The 12,987-nt window shown below is 32.4% G+C and overlaps 1 protein-coding gene and 1 pseudogene across 2 annotated transcripts in view; both read right to left on the bottom strand.

Moving 5' to 3' along the window:
- Positions 1-12,987, bottom strand: part of KCNJ3 (potassium inwardly rectifying channel subfamily J member 3) — a 131,476-nt gene that overhangs the window by 16,455 nt on the left and 102,034 nt on the right. The window lies entirely within an intron of this gene.
- On the bottom strand, positions 2,910-3,025 carry LOC120597288 (uncharacterized; annotated as a pseudogene).

Below are 12,987 nucleotides of genomic sequence, written 5' to 3'. Positions count from 1 at the left end.
GAAAGACTGGCGACCAACAATTTCTTATTGTTAGAATGATGAAGATAGACATGTCGTAGTATTTTACTTGTAGCTCTCATAAGAAAAGGAAGATAAAAATAGTAAATTAAACCATACCATTTTATTTTCTGAACTTTCAGATTAAATTTGTCAGACAGTTTTGTACCCTCACGCCTGCCAACTTATAGTCCTAACAGCCAGTAGCATGAGAAAAATAACCATCCTCATTTAATCATTAAGAACAATTACTTCATCCTAAACTGTCTCTCCATTCTCTAAGCTCAAAAGAAATGTTATGACCGAAATGTCACCTCAAATCTCGTTTCTATATCTGGAATTAATTTTATTAATTATAGCTTCTTTGTTTTACTCCAGATCTGCTGACAAAGCACTGGCTGGGTCTCAGCCAACTAATCAGATTAAAGAAATACATGATATACATCTTAATGCAATTCTTTTTTCAAGGTTCCTTTCTGAACAAATAGATATCAATATTCTTATAGTGATTTGGTGATGCTACAATATAGTTGTAATGGAAGCCATTAACTTTCCTATAATTAATAAGAATCTCTTAGAATACAGCTATAAATCACTGCTTCTTTTCCAGGACTATGAGAGCAAAATAGGCAAAGAAAATGTACTTTATTAAGAACTCTGATGAGACAGAATCATGTCTAGTGCATGCAGGCACTATTGTGGCCTGAATAGTGCAATTAGATACTCAGAATAAATGAGCTGGAGAGGCCTTTGAAAATAAAAACAACCAACATGTATCAAAGAGGAAAACTAAGGTATAGAAGAATAACCTCCTGTATAAATGCCAGCATCACCTATTTTCACTTATAACACAATTTGGTTTATAGATGATATCAACAACAGAAAACTGAAATGGGAACAGGGGCTCAATGACCAGATAATTTGAACACAATCTAAATCCTTGCTTTAAAATGAAGAGAGTCGTGATCTTGTCTAAATTATCCAGATTAATTTAATTTCCAGTATAGGTTTAGTTGCTTTCTGAATTACCGCTTATTCTAATTAACAGTTCAGGTTGTTAATAGATTATATGAAGGGAATAGCCATGTCTCTTTTTCTACTGTCACTGTAAAATAAAGTTTGTATTTCATTTCTTCAGACTTAATTTACAACCTGTTCTGAGGTCCTATCAGCTATTTTCAACCTCTACTTAACTAGGATAAGGAGACAAGTAGCAGAACTAAGATGGTGGATGAAAAGATAATATTAAATGAAGGGTTTTTTTTAAGTTTATTAATTTGAACCTAAATGTTATATAAAATCTATTATGTATGTGAGCTTACCTGGCCTAACACATTTTTTTGGTACTGAATTGGTTACTTAAAGTCTAAGTTTCTGTTTTCTTTTATTTGAAAAGCTTAAACTAACTATTTTAGCCCTAAATCTATTTATCTAGAAATATATAGCAAAAGTTCTTAATTTTGAAAAGATATAAGATTTTACATAACCAAAGTCATTAACTGGAAGAGAAGATGACGAGATTTTCCACCTCTTCTGGAGGGAGCACTGTTTAAGGGAGCAGCATGGGTGTAAAGTCCATGCCCTGATCTTGTGCTTCACATTAGAACAGAATGAACTTGTTTTACCTAAGATGAGTCTTCGTTAACTGCTGTTCTCATTGCCATCCCCATATTGATGTCTTTCAAGCTTCGTATTAAAATTCCACTGGTTACTTTCAATCTCCTGACCAGTCTTGACAAATCAACACCCAGAAATGCCAAGACTCTTCCCCCTTCCAGTAAACTAATGACCTTAATCATACTGAAAACTTCTTAATCAACCTTTCATCCTCTGAGCATTTGGGAATCTACCTTTCCCTGCCTTCATTGTCCTTGCTTACGGGAGGTGGGCAAGGCTGAGGTCACTGAGGTTCCTAGTAGGCTAACCAAAGCTTTTGGTATTAAAATATTTGGATAGGTTTTCCAAGATTCAGGTGCATGATGTTTTCACGTGAAGGCATTTTTTTTTTTCAGTAAAATCTGCATATCCTGTGATCTTGTGGAAATCATGCTTTTTAATTTTTAAGTGCAGATGATAACAGCTAAGTAGGAGTGATTTTTAAGAATTGGGTCCCTGAAGTCTGGCTGTTTATTAAATCTTCTAGGGCTTAATTTTAGCATAACTGCAATACAGATGTCAAACTTCTGTCATCTATTAAATATAAAGGTAATATAGAAATGCCTTAAAAATTGTGTTCTGGAATCTCATATACTATTAGACTATATATACTAACAATATATATTAACAAAGAAAATTTGTTAGTATATATACACTGTATATAACATATGAAATATAACATATAACATACTAACATACTATTATATTTCTGGTAGCATCTGCTTGTATTTTCTAAAATCTGAATTAGTTATAGAAAATATATTGTTCTCTCCAGAATCTGGTCATTAGTTTCATTGAGTTATACTAAAGGATAAAATTGTTTATTATGTTTACAATAAAGTGTATGACTATGAAATGTGCTTATATTTATAAATGTCTATTAAGATATACTAGTATATCTTAATTCGATTATAGTGAATATAGCTAATACGGTATCTTCAGGAGATTGGTTCCAGGGCCCCTGCAGATACCAATATGTGGAATTGCTCAAGTCTCTTATAAAATGGCACCGTATTTGCATACGATCTATGTATATCCTCTCATATACTTTCAATCATCTTTAGATTACTTATAACTCCTAATACAGTTAAATCCTATGTAAGCAGTTATTATAATATATTGTTTAGGGAATAAAGACAAGAAAAAAGTATGTACATATTCAGTATAGATGCAACCATCGTAAGCCTAACTATAAAATACACGTAAGCAGCAACATAATATTTTATTTATTTATTTTTATTATTTATTATTATTTATGCCTACAGCACCTGGTCTTCCTAGGTGGTCTCCCATCCAAGTACTAACCAAGCCCAACCCTGCTTAGCTTCTGAGATCAGATATCAGGCTTGTTCAGAGTGGCATGACTGTAGACCATGGGACCATGGCTCCACTGGGGCATGAATGTTCTGTGTGTAAAGCAGACGTGCTAACCGCTACATTATGGAACCACATCCTATATTTTATGTTTTTAGAATATATTCTACCTGTGGTTGGTTAAATATACAAATGTGGAACCCGTGTATACAGAGGGCCGAATATAAGGTAAAATCCTAGTTAAGAATAAAATCTTTTAAATAAAGTTGAGGATTCTCTTAACATTTATGGAAAGCATCTATACAAGTCTGCCTTCAATTTGTTAACCCCTCTACATCCATCCTGTGCCCTCCAAACAGCACTAGTTTGCGAAGACTCCCAGAGGTTTAGATCCTGCTGTAAACTGTATAACAAGCAGGGGTCATCGCTGAAGAGGAGCAATGGTTTTCTCATACTTGCCAAGCAGAGACAATCTCATTAACATGGATCAACTATTTGGTAGAACATATGCTAAGCTGATTAACAAAAAATATCACCTTTCAAAAGTCTTAGGGGAAATTTTTGGGTTAGAGCACTGAGCCACAGAATTGTGATTGATTTTATGAACATACAAGTTGAAAGGAATGAGGAGTCCTTTTGAGATTGAAGTTATACATATATATATATGTATATATACACATATATATATTATATAGCATATAGTATATAACATATAGCATATGGCATATGGCATATAGCCTATAGTATAGAGTGTGTGTGTGTATGTATATCAAGTCAAAATACTAAGAAGCCAAATAAAAGTCTATGTCTAGAACACTTTGTCTCCAGAAACTGTTTTCTCAGCAAATAGAAAGGATATAAATTAGTTAAAAGATATGCTTATGTATCCTATCAGAGTAGGAAAATAAAGGCAGATTTATAAGCTGGAAGGAGTGAAGGATTTGATTTAGCAAAGGCTGACATCTTAGAGAACAGACTGTACCAACAAGAAAGGAAAGTGTGAATCTTGGAGGCTCAGCTAAACAGACCCATGAAGAAAAAGGAAACACACTTTCTAACCTGCTCTTGAACTTGAAAGTGTAGGAGATGTTGAGAGGCCCCAAACCACTTCTGCTGTTTTTGAACAGAAACTACAAATATAGTAAACTTATTAAGTTTAAAATTCTATTAAATGCAATGTACCTGCTTTATATTAAAATGAAATTACAGAAAATATCCCCCTATACAAACATATATAAATGTATGAGTAGGTTTATTCAAAAAAATAAAATTTCAGGTCAAAATAAGCAGAACAGAATTGGTGTTCACTGTGCTGCATTTGGATCAAGCTGTGCTGCCCAAACTCATACTACCCAGTCTAAATAACCTGCTTATCAGGATGTTCTTGTCAAAGAGAAGCAACCACCCCAAAGTATTCACATATATTTGCTCCTAGTTCAATATAAAATTAGCATTAGCATTAAGTCTGAACAGCAAATTTTAGTTAAAATTCTTGAGGTATTAGTGAAGATTTTATTAGTGGAGAATTCATCTTATATAATTTTACTACTTATCTTTGACTATTACAGTTTCTATCCCAACCCTGCATTCTTGGTGGAGGGTAAATGTACAATTAAGCCCTTGTGTAATAGGTGATTACTAAAAAAAATAAAAATAAAATAATAAAAGATAAAAAAGCCTTGCATGGGTCCTTGGGGACCTTGAGTCTTCACTTCTATGCTTAACTGCTCAAAATTCTACCTCAAGTTAATGTTACATCACAGATATTCATTCACACATTTAGGTATTGAGAACTATATTAAGCACTGAATATAAACTGATGAGCAAAACTGGTAAGTCTAGCAAAGAATAGATTTTTTAAACACAAAATTTCATAAAATTGTGATAAATTCCATCCCAGCCCTTTTTGGAATAGTAAGCTGATGCATTTAACCTGGTTCTCAGAGGTCAGGGAAAGTGAGGAGGCTTCCCAAGGTAGGTGATACACAGAAGGATCACAAAGAAAGGGAAAGTCAAGGGCGGGGGGAGGGGGGGAACTATTCCAGGCCAAGAGATCTGTATACCAGAATGCCCAGAGGGGAAACCAGAAAGCACCAAAATATATTGAAGAAAACCTGTAATGGACAAAGAAAGCATAAACTACTACAAAGAAGAAAGAGATGAAACACCAAAAAAGTAGACAATGACCAGGTCATAGAAAACCATGAAGCCACAGTAAGCAGAATGAACTTTGAAAAATACCTAAGCATCGACAGATTTTAAATGTATCACAAGTGATCACTTCCCTTTCATATTTGTTCTATTTCCTCTCAGAGCATGGCTAGTAGCAAATAAATCACATGATTATTTTCCTATAAAGCCATTTCACACATGCTTTACTGCATCCCTTTTATGAAGACTCTATTGTTACAATAGTTGCCTTGGCCTGCATTCCTTGAAAGGTTAGCTAGAAGTGTGTTTCTTATAAAAACTATCTTCTAGTTACATAATCCTTCATATGATTCTTGCAACATCCCTTTCTTGTGACTGGATTCTACTTTGTGGTTTCCACACATAAAAATTTGTATTTATGGTCTATTTCATATGACTTAAAATTACATGCTATTTACCTATTTTGTAAATTAATTTATATTTTTTCTCAATAGAGAGAATATCATTGCAAGCAAAAGGTATAGCTTAAGCTTCTCACAAATTACATACTGGTTTCAGTGGTAGACCATCAATGAAAACTTGACTTTTAAATTACTTTGCAAGTAATTAAATTACTCAAATTTGGTGCATTGTGACTTAGAAATTTTAGGCAGTCAAATCTTTGTTGAAATGAAAGGCTGATATTTAATATTTAAGGAGACCGACATAAGTATATCGATAAATAAGTATTATTAAAAGTATATATACTCTCAAATGTAAAACAATTTAAGGCCAAATAAACTTTTCTCAGTTTCTTTAAAACCAAAGCAAAGAAGCCATATATGGTATACCAATAAGCTTTACTTCAAGGAGCTAGTAGCTCTTCAAATAATCTACTCATTCATTCTACAATTATATGATCAGTACTTCTTTAATACCAAACATTAAAAGGTAATGAGACCGAAGATGAAAAAATAACACAAAACCCTGACTCCATGGATATCACAGACTTATACAGAAGACAAAATTATAAATAAATAACTCATGAAAAAGCAATATGAATAAAACAGAAATGTATGTATAAATATTGAGACAACAGAAAAGGAATTAATTAATACTAGACATTATAGGTGAGATGAGGGACACCGTTAACATGTAATTTATATGACTGACAAGGAAACTATAAGACAAGGAACAGATATATTTGGGAGCTAATGAAGGCACTGAGATTAGAGACAGAAGATTACATGTGGGACATGTAGGCATTAGGTTCTATAAGATTACATGATAGATGCTTGAAAAATATTTGTTGATTGAGGAAAAAAAGATTGAATAAATAAAACCATATGTTATCATTGAACTTTGATCATTGACAAGATGTGAGAAGAGAGAATATGGGAAGTTCCTATGGCATATCACTCCTCTTTACCTTGACCTTTTTTTCCCCCCTCTATGTTCTAATTCTGTATCAACATTAACTATTGCTTCTTGTATCACTGTTTTATCTTTCAATTATTACTCATATCATTACATTAATATATAGTAGTAAATGTGTAAAAGTCAACTCAGTGTTGCATATAAATGATTTATACACCATATTTTTGTTAGCATTGTATCAATATTTTGCTATACAAATTAGAAACAACTGTTAAAGTTCCAAGCTGTCAATAAATAGATATAATAGTATCACTTATTTCATTAAAATAACATCCTACATGGTAGGAAAAGAAATTTAAACTTTAATATTTTCACAAAACATTCAATTCTGAATTTAACTTGAAGACTCAACTACCACTTCTTCAAGTAAAAAACATTTATAGTTACAGTATTACAAACTGTTTTTCTATCTGTTACACCAGATTATTTAAACTTACTCTTTTTATTGGTATGCTGTAGATACAAGTGTAAGTACTTTAAGAAAATGTATTTTTTATTTTAATAATTTGAGCAATTAAAATATATACTTAAAATATCTTATTAGTCTAATAAGTAAAATAATGATTCATTTATTTGAAGCAATTAAAACTTTATTCTTGTAATCTAATAGGTATGTACTATTTCAAGTCAAACATAGTATCCATTATTTTAGCAAAATGCTCAGAAATTGTGCTACGTAAAGTATCAGCTATACTGGCTAAACTGGTTACAGTTCATCTTGTCAAAGAAGCAAAGGCAAATGGAAAGACACCTATTTCCTGGAAAGACACCTATTTCCTAGATAATAATAAATGGACAGGTTATCATGATCCAATTCTTCTAGTATATGCCACACTCACTATTTCGTCAATGGTAGAAACTGAATGAAACATATTTAAATATTATCGTAGGTCAATCAGAGCTGCTGAAATGCCCCAGTGGTTCAAAATAATTACGACATATACAGATTGGAGATAAAAGCATTATGAATACTTCCTTTAGTGCTGTAGTTTTAATATGTGATTAAATATGTAAATGGTCATTTATTAATGACTTATTTCACTTTAGATATTTGAAAACTTGGTCAGTTTCATTTGGAAACACCTGCAGATATCACACTCCAAACTTAAATACTTGAATCAGAAAAATACTATATTGCTACTTTGTTTTTTATGCTTTTGTGAAAAATGACATCATTCCATTTGACAAGCATACTGTAGGTTGTGAACTGTAATGGTGGCATGCTGAGGTCTTTTAAGTCCAAAAATAAAAGAAAGTAGCATGACTGCAGTGTTTGGTATGGTTCTGCTGTCAGACAGATGCACATTTGTTTGAAAAAATTAGCATATTCTCTTTTTCTTTTTTGGAAAGGTTTTGGTACTAACAATTCCAGTCAGTCACTGTGGGCTTCGGAGGCAGGTTTTGCTTTCCTGAAATTGGAAATCCTTCCCTAGGAAGCTGCAGGGTATAACTAATGAAATCTTGTTCAAATACTGTGCAGAAAATGATTTGTAGATAACTTGATTTTGAAAGAATACAGGGAAAATATTTTTTACAAACATTTTCATCCTCTAAACCTTGGACTTCTACCTTCTAGAACTGTGACAAATATATTTTTAAGGGTGTTTTTAAACCACCCAGTAGGGGGGTAATTTGTTATGGTAGCCCTAGTTAACTAATACACAGGGTAATAAAAGAACTAGTTCTTAAGGTTAATTTTTCTTCACAGTGTGATTCCAGATAATTAGTAGTAAAAGAAATAATAAAATTAGAAAATTATCACCATTTTACAACCCCTAATAAGATAAATGATTCAGGCAATAATTATCAATGGATACTGAAGTCACAAGAAGAAAACTTGATGAAAAAATTTACAATGTAAGAATCTGGCCATGACCACCTACAGCCCCCAAACTACCTTCATCACTAAAATAGAACAAGTAGATTGGATGTGCATCCTGATGAGATACAACGTTAAGCACACAGTATTCATGTCAAAAATATAAACCTAAACCAAATCAAGCCTTTTGATCTAACTTCCAGTTCTCAAGAAATAGACTGGTACACATTTCATAATACCATGAGGGATTGGTCAGATGAATTCAGGACGTAGGACATTCTACCCTTCAATTGCTTTGGATTCTTTAATTAGTCCATGGAAGGTGGGTGGGTGAAGTAGGCTATATAGTCAATAAGGGGCCCTTTAGATCCTGGGAAAAAAATCCTGATAAAATTCAAATAAAGTATGTAGTTTAGTTAATAATGTTGTTCCAATACTAATTTTGCTCATTATACTATGTTTGTATAAGAGAGTGACATCAGAGGAAGGTAAGTGAAGTCTATTGTGCAAATCTCTGTACTATTTTTCTAATGTTTTGATAACTGAAATTATTTCAAATTTAAAAGTTTAAAAAAAAGAGAGAAACAACAAATATAGAGTGCACAATATACCTAGTTTCTGATTTGAACATATTAACTATGAGGGGACTTCTTAAAGACAATCTGGAAAATTCAAATATAAATTTAGTGTTTAATATACTTAATATTGTAGGCATGATAATAGCATTACGGTTATAGAAGAAAAACTTATTTTGAAAAAAAGCAAGTACAGAATTATTTGGTGATAAATGTTATGATGTCAAGAATTTCTACAGTATAAAAAAGATTAATCATTGACTTTTTCACTGATATTGGTTGGCTCTGGGGATGGGTATATGGAAGTTCATTGTGATATCCTTTCCATATTTGTGTTTGTTTGCAAGCTTTGACAATAAAAATCTATTAAAAAGTTTATATTCCATAATTTTTGCTTGGCTCTGCAACTAGGATAGAGTTCTGGGCTCATTTTCAGGTTCTGCCCACATGGTTCACTCTATGGATACTGTCAAGTGTAACAACTGCTTCATGACTTGCTATCCCTACTCTGAAGCCTACAGGAGAATCTCACAAGATGATAGAAGAAAGCTTTTGCCATTAAAGCTCAAGCGCTATGAAATTTCTATTACACTTAGCATGTTACTCAATTCTAACAAACAAAATGTCAAATACATCAGTCGCATTTTGTCCACAATTCAATTTTCTGAAGTTTCGAAAATTCTATGTATGCAATCACAGAGTAATTAGAGAAGACATATAGTTTCTTAAATATCTATACATTTAGTCATTATTATTTTAAAAATAAAAAAGCTTAAAAATAGATGCAGAATGTCAGTGTAGTGGTGTGATTAAAAGCAGGATTTAGAATCAGACATTTACTAAGTGCACAATTTCCTTAGCCTCTTGCTAAGCTTCAGGTTTTGCATCTAATAAACGAGGATAAATCAGCACGTAGAAATGTGGAAAAAACGTGAGACAGTGCATGTACAAAACTTAGCGAAATGTCTGATGCAAAATGACTACTAAATAAAATTAAGTAATAACAATGCTATGTCAATTTTGTTCTCCAGATGAAGAAGCAGACATTCTTATCGGAACAATATTAGTCACATGATAGAACAAAGACAGCTAACATATGTCCATTTTTTAAAAATTTACCTAGTTTCCTTTAATAGCCTTCTTTGGAAAAATATTTTCAAAGTTAACTCTAATATAAGACCTATGATTCAGAAGGATTTCTGAGAATAAGAAAGGATATGTTGTTCCCCCCAACCTAGGGGAGACCAAAGTCATACATTAGGTATGATAAAAGTATGTTCTAGTTCTCATCTTAATCTTCTCAGGCTGCCACAACAAAATACCACAGACTGGGTGGCTTAATGAACAGAAATTTATTTTCTCACAATTCTGGAGGCTGGAAGTCCTAGACCAGCTAATTCAGTTCCCGAGGAGAGCTCTCTCTTTGGCTTGCAGACAGCCACTTTCTCCATAAGGCCTCCCATGACCTTTCCTCTGAGAGCCACCAGTCCTATTGAATTAGGGCCCAACCCTTATGATCTCATTTGACCTTAATTACTTCCTAAAGGCTCTATCTCCAAATAGTCACACTGGGGACTTGGATTTTAACATATGAATTTAGAGGAAGGGATACAATTCAGTCCATAGCATAAGTCAATGGAATATCTGTTCTAACTCTCTCCACCACAAAGTGGGTACAAACATCTCTGAATGATGAAGTGTGGCTTGGTATTTAAATATTAGAACATGAGGAGGAGACAGCTATATAAAAATGATTATCTCAGTTTCTAACAGACATGAAATTAAGAAATGTCTTTGTTGATTAATAAATATGACTGTTTGACCATGTTTTACCTTTCATAAGTTTTCTTGGTGCTCATATTTTGAAACTCAATTAGATCGATGTAAAACTTACTTGAGATGTAGGTTGTATATAAGGTATAGAAAAAATGAACAGTAAAACAAAGGTTAAAATAAAAGTTTGAAAATAAAAGTATGAAAATAAAAGTATAAAATAAAAGTATGAAAAAGGGAAAGATTTACCAATTAGGAAGTAATTCCCACTTTTTTATTTCAATTTTTTATGACATATCTAATAGGTGAACAGCAGTGATCATTCAGGCTTGGCCTGGCTTGCTCTCTGGGGCTTGAGTTTCTGGCACTGCACTAACTACAGCTCTAACACAAACCTCAATGAAACCAATAATTATTAAGTAATCCCTGTGCAGAATTTCCATCAGACATCTAAGGCTCATATCAGCACTGTTAAGGTAGAATTATCGAAATTTAAATCAGAAGTGTTTATCCAACACTGTGATGAGATAAAGTGATTTGAGACTGCTTATCATGATTAAGGTTGCAGACTGCAGGTTATTAGAATGAAAAAGGAATATGAAATTAATGGGAAGAAAGCCAAACATAGGTTCTTATTATCAGGGGGAAGAAAAAGATTGTATTTTGAATGCAATGAATGCACTAAAATGGTTGTGATATTCTCTTGTTTCCTCACATTAATGGCTTTTATAACTGAAGACTGGTATGGAGATGACATAATGCCTCAGGGATAAACGACTTGCCAGAACAAAAACAAGATCCTGAGCTATTCAAAATCTCTCACAAGACTTTATCTTTTAGATGTGAAACTATTATTAGTGACTAAAGCAAAGGTCAATGAGAAATCACAATAAGGATAAAAGGGCTAACTGTGAACTACACTTTAAATCCATATTTCAGTACATTTTTACAGAATAATTATTCATACATATATGAAAATATCATCCCAGGAAAATCTGTTTCTTCCAAGACTTACATAACCTAAAAGTTTAATGGTAAAAGTTATTCACTATGACATTTGTTGATGTATTTAGAATTTTTATTTTTACTTTATAACCTAAAGTTATAAAGCATATTGATGAAAATTATTTACATTTTTAAACATCATATGTATAATTTATTATAGTCAATTGTTAGCGCTTTTATGTTTTTAACACTTCACATATCTTTAATAATATCTGTAGATGTGCTTCTATTTCCAACTAAAAAATCACCTTTGACTTAGAGATCTTATTTATCTAAATACCATATCATGTGATATATATATATATTATAGCAGGCACTCTGACATATGTGTTGTATTAAGGGAAAAAATAAAAACAAGTCAAAACAAAAATCAAAATATGTTTTCTTTTTTTTAAATCAGTAACGACTATACTATAGAGTGAAAACTATTTTTTTAAATGTACAAATTTTTAAAAAATTTGATCAAGTCTCAAAAATCAATAGTCCCTTTCACATAGTATTATATACAGCAATTTTTACTCATTTTCTACTGCTACTTTTATAACAGAATTTTTTGTTTGATTTTATTGACTAATAAAGGATTCCTTTATTATTTCAATTATAAATAATTTTGAGAATCTACTATGTGCCATGCAAAGAACAACTTCATGAAATTTACATTCTAATGGAGAGAGACAAAAAATAAAATAATTGAATAACATTATGTCAGGCAGTAACAAGTTTTCTGAAGAAGAATAAAGCAGAGTGGTAGGGCATGCATTCATTTACTGGGTGTCAAGAAACACCTACCTGATAGACAGATGCATAAATAAAGTGAGCAAAGGAAACCATGAAAACACCTGGCAGAACAGGGTTCCAGCAAAAGAACAGTAAATGCAAAGGCCCTGAGGTGGTGCAAATTTGGCAAGTATGAATAACAATGAGTAGTCCACAATGACTGACTACTGAGAGGCAGGGACTAAAGCAATAAATATTAGGAATTGAGTTAGGGAGTTTGCTAATGAGGGCCTTGTAGACTGAAGGAAGGAAATACAGGATATAAGGAAGACAGGAAGGGGATCTCTCCCTAGTCAAAATGCGTGAGCGCTTCACAAATAAGCCTACTCATAAGTACACGTAAGGTCAATACTGGGATGACTCATACATTTTCCATTTATCCAGCATTGATTCTTTCTGGTGAACATGAGTGTATAATAAACCTATAAATAAGTTACAAAGAGCGCTGTTGAAAGCTGACTATAAAATCAATATTAATGTATAATGCAGTTTTAAAAAGAAAAA

This window comes from Pteropus medius, unplaced genomic scaffold (assembly GCF_902729225.1).
Source record: "Pteropus medius unplaced genomic scaffold, Ma_sr-lr_union100, whole genome shotgun sequence".
Taxonomy (NCBI): Eukaryota; Metazoa; Chordata; class Mammalia; order Chiroptera; family Pteropodidae; genus Pteropus; species Pteropus medius.
The sequence above is the reverse complement of the archived record's forward strand: the minus strand, read 5'-3'. Positions and strand labels throughout refer to the sequence as shown.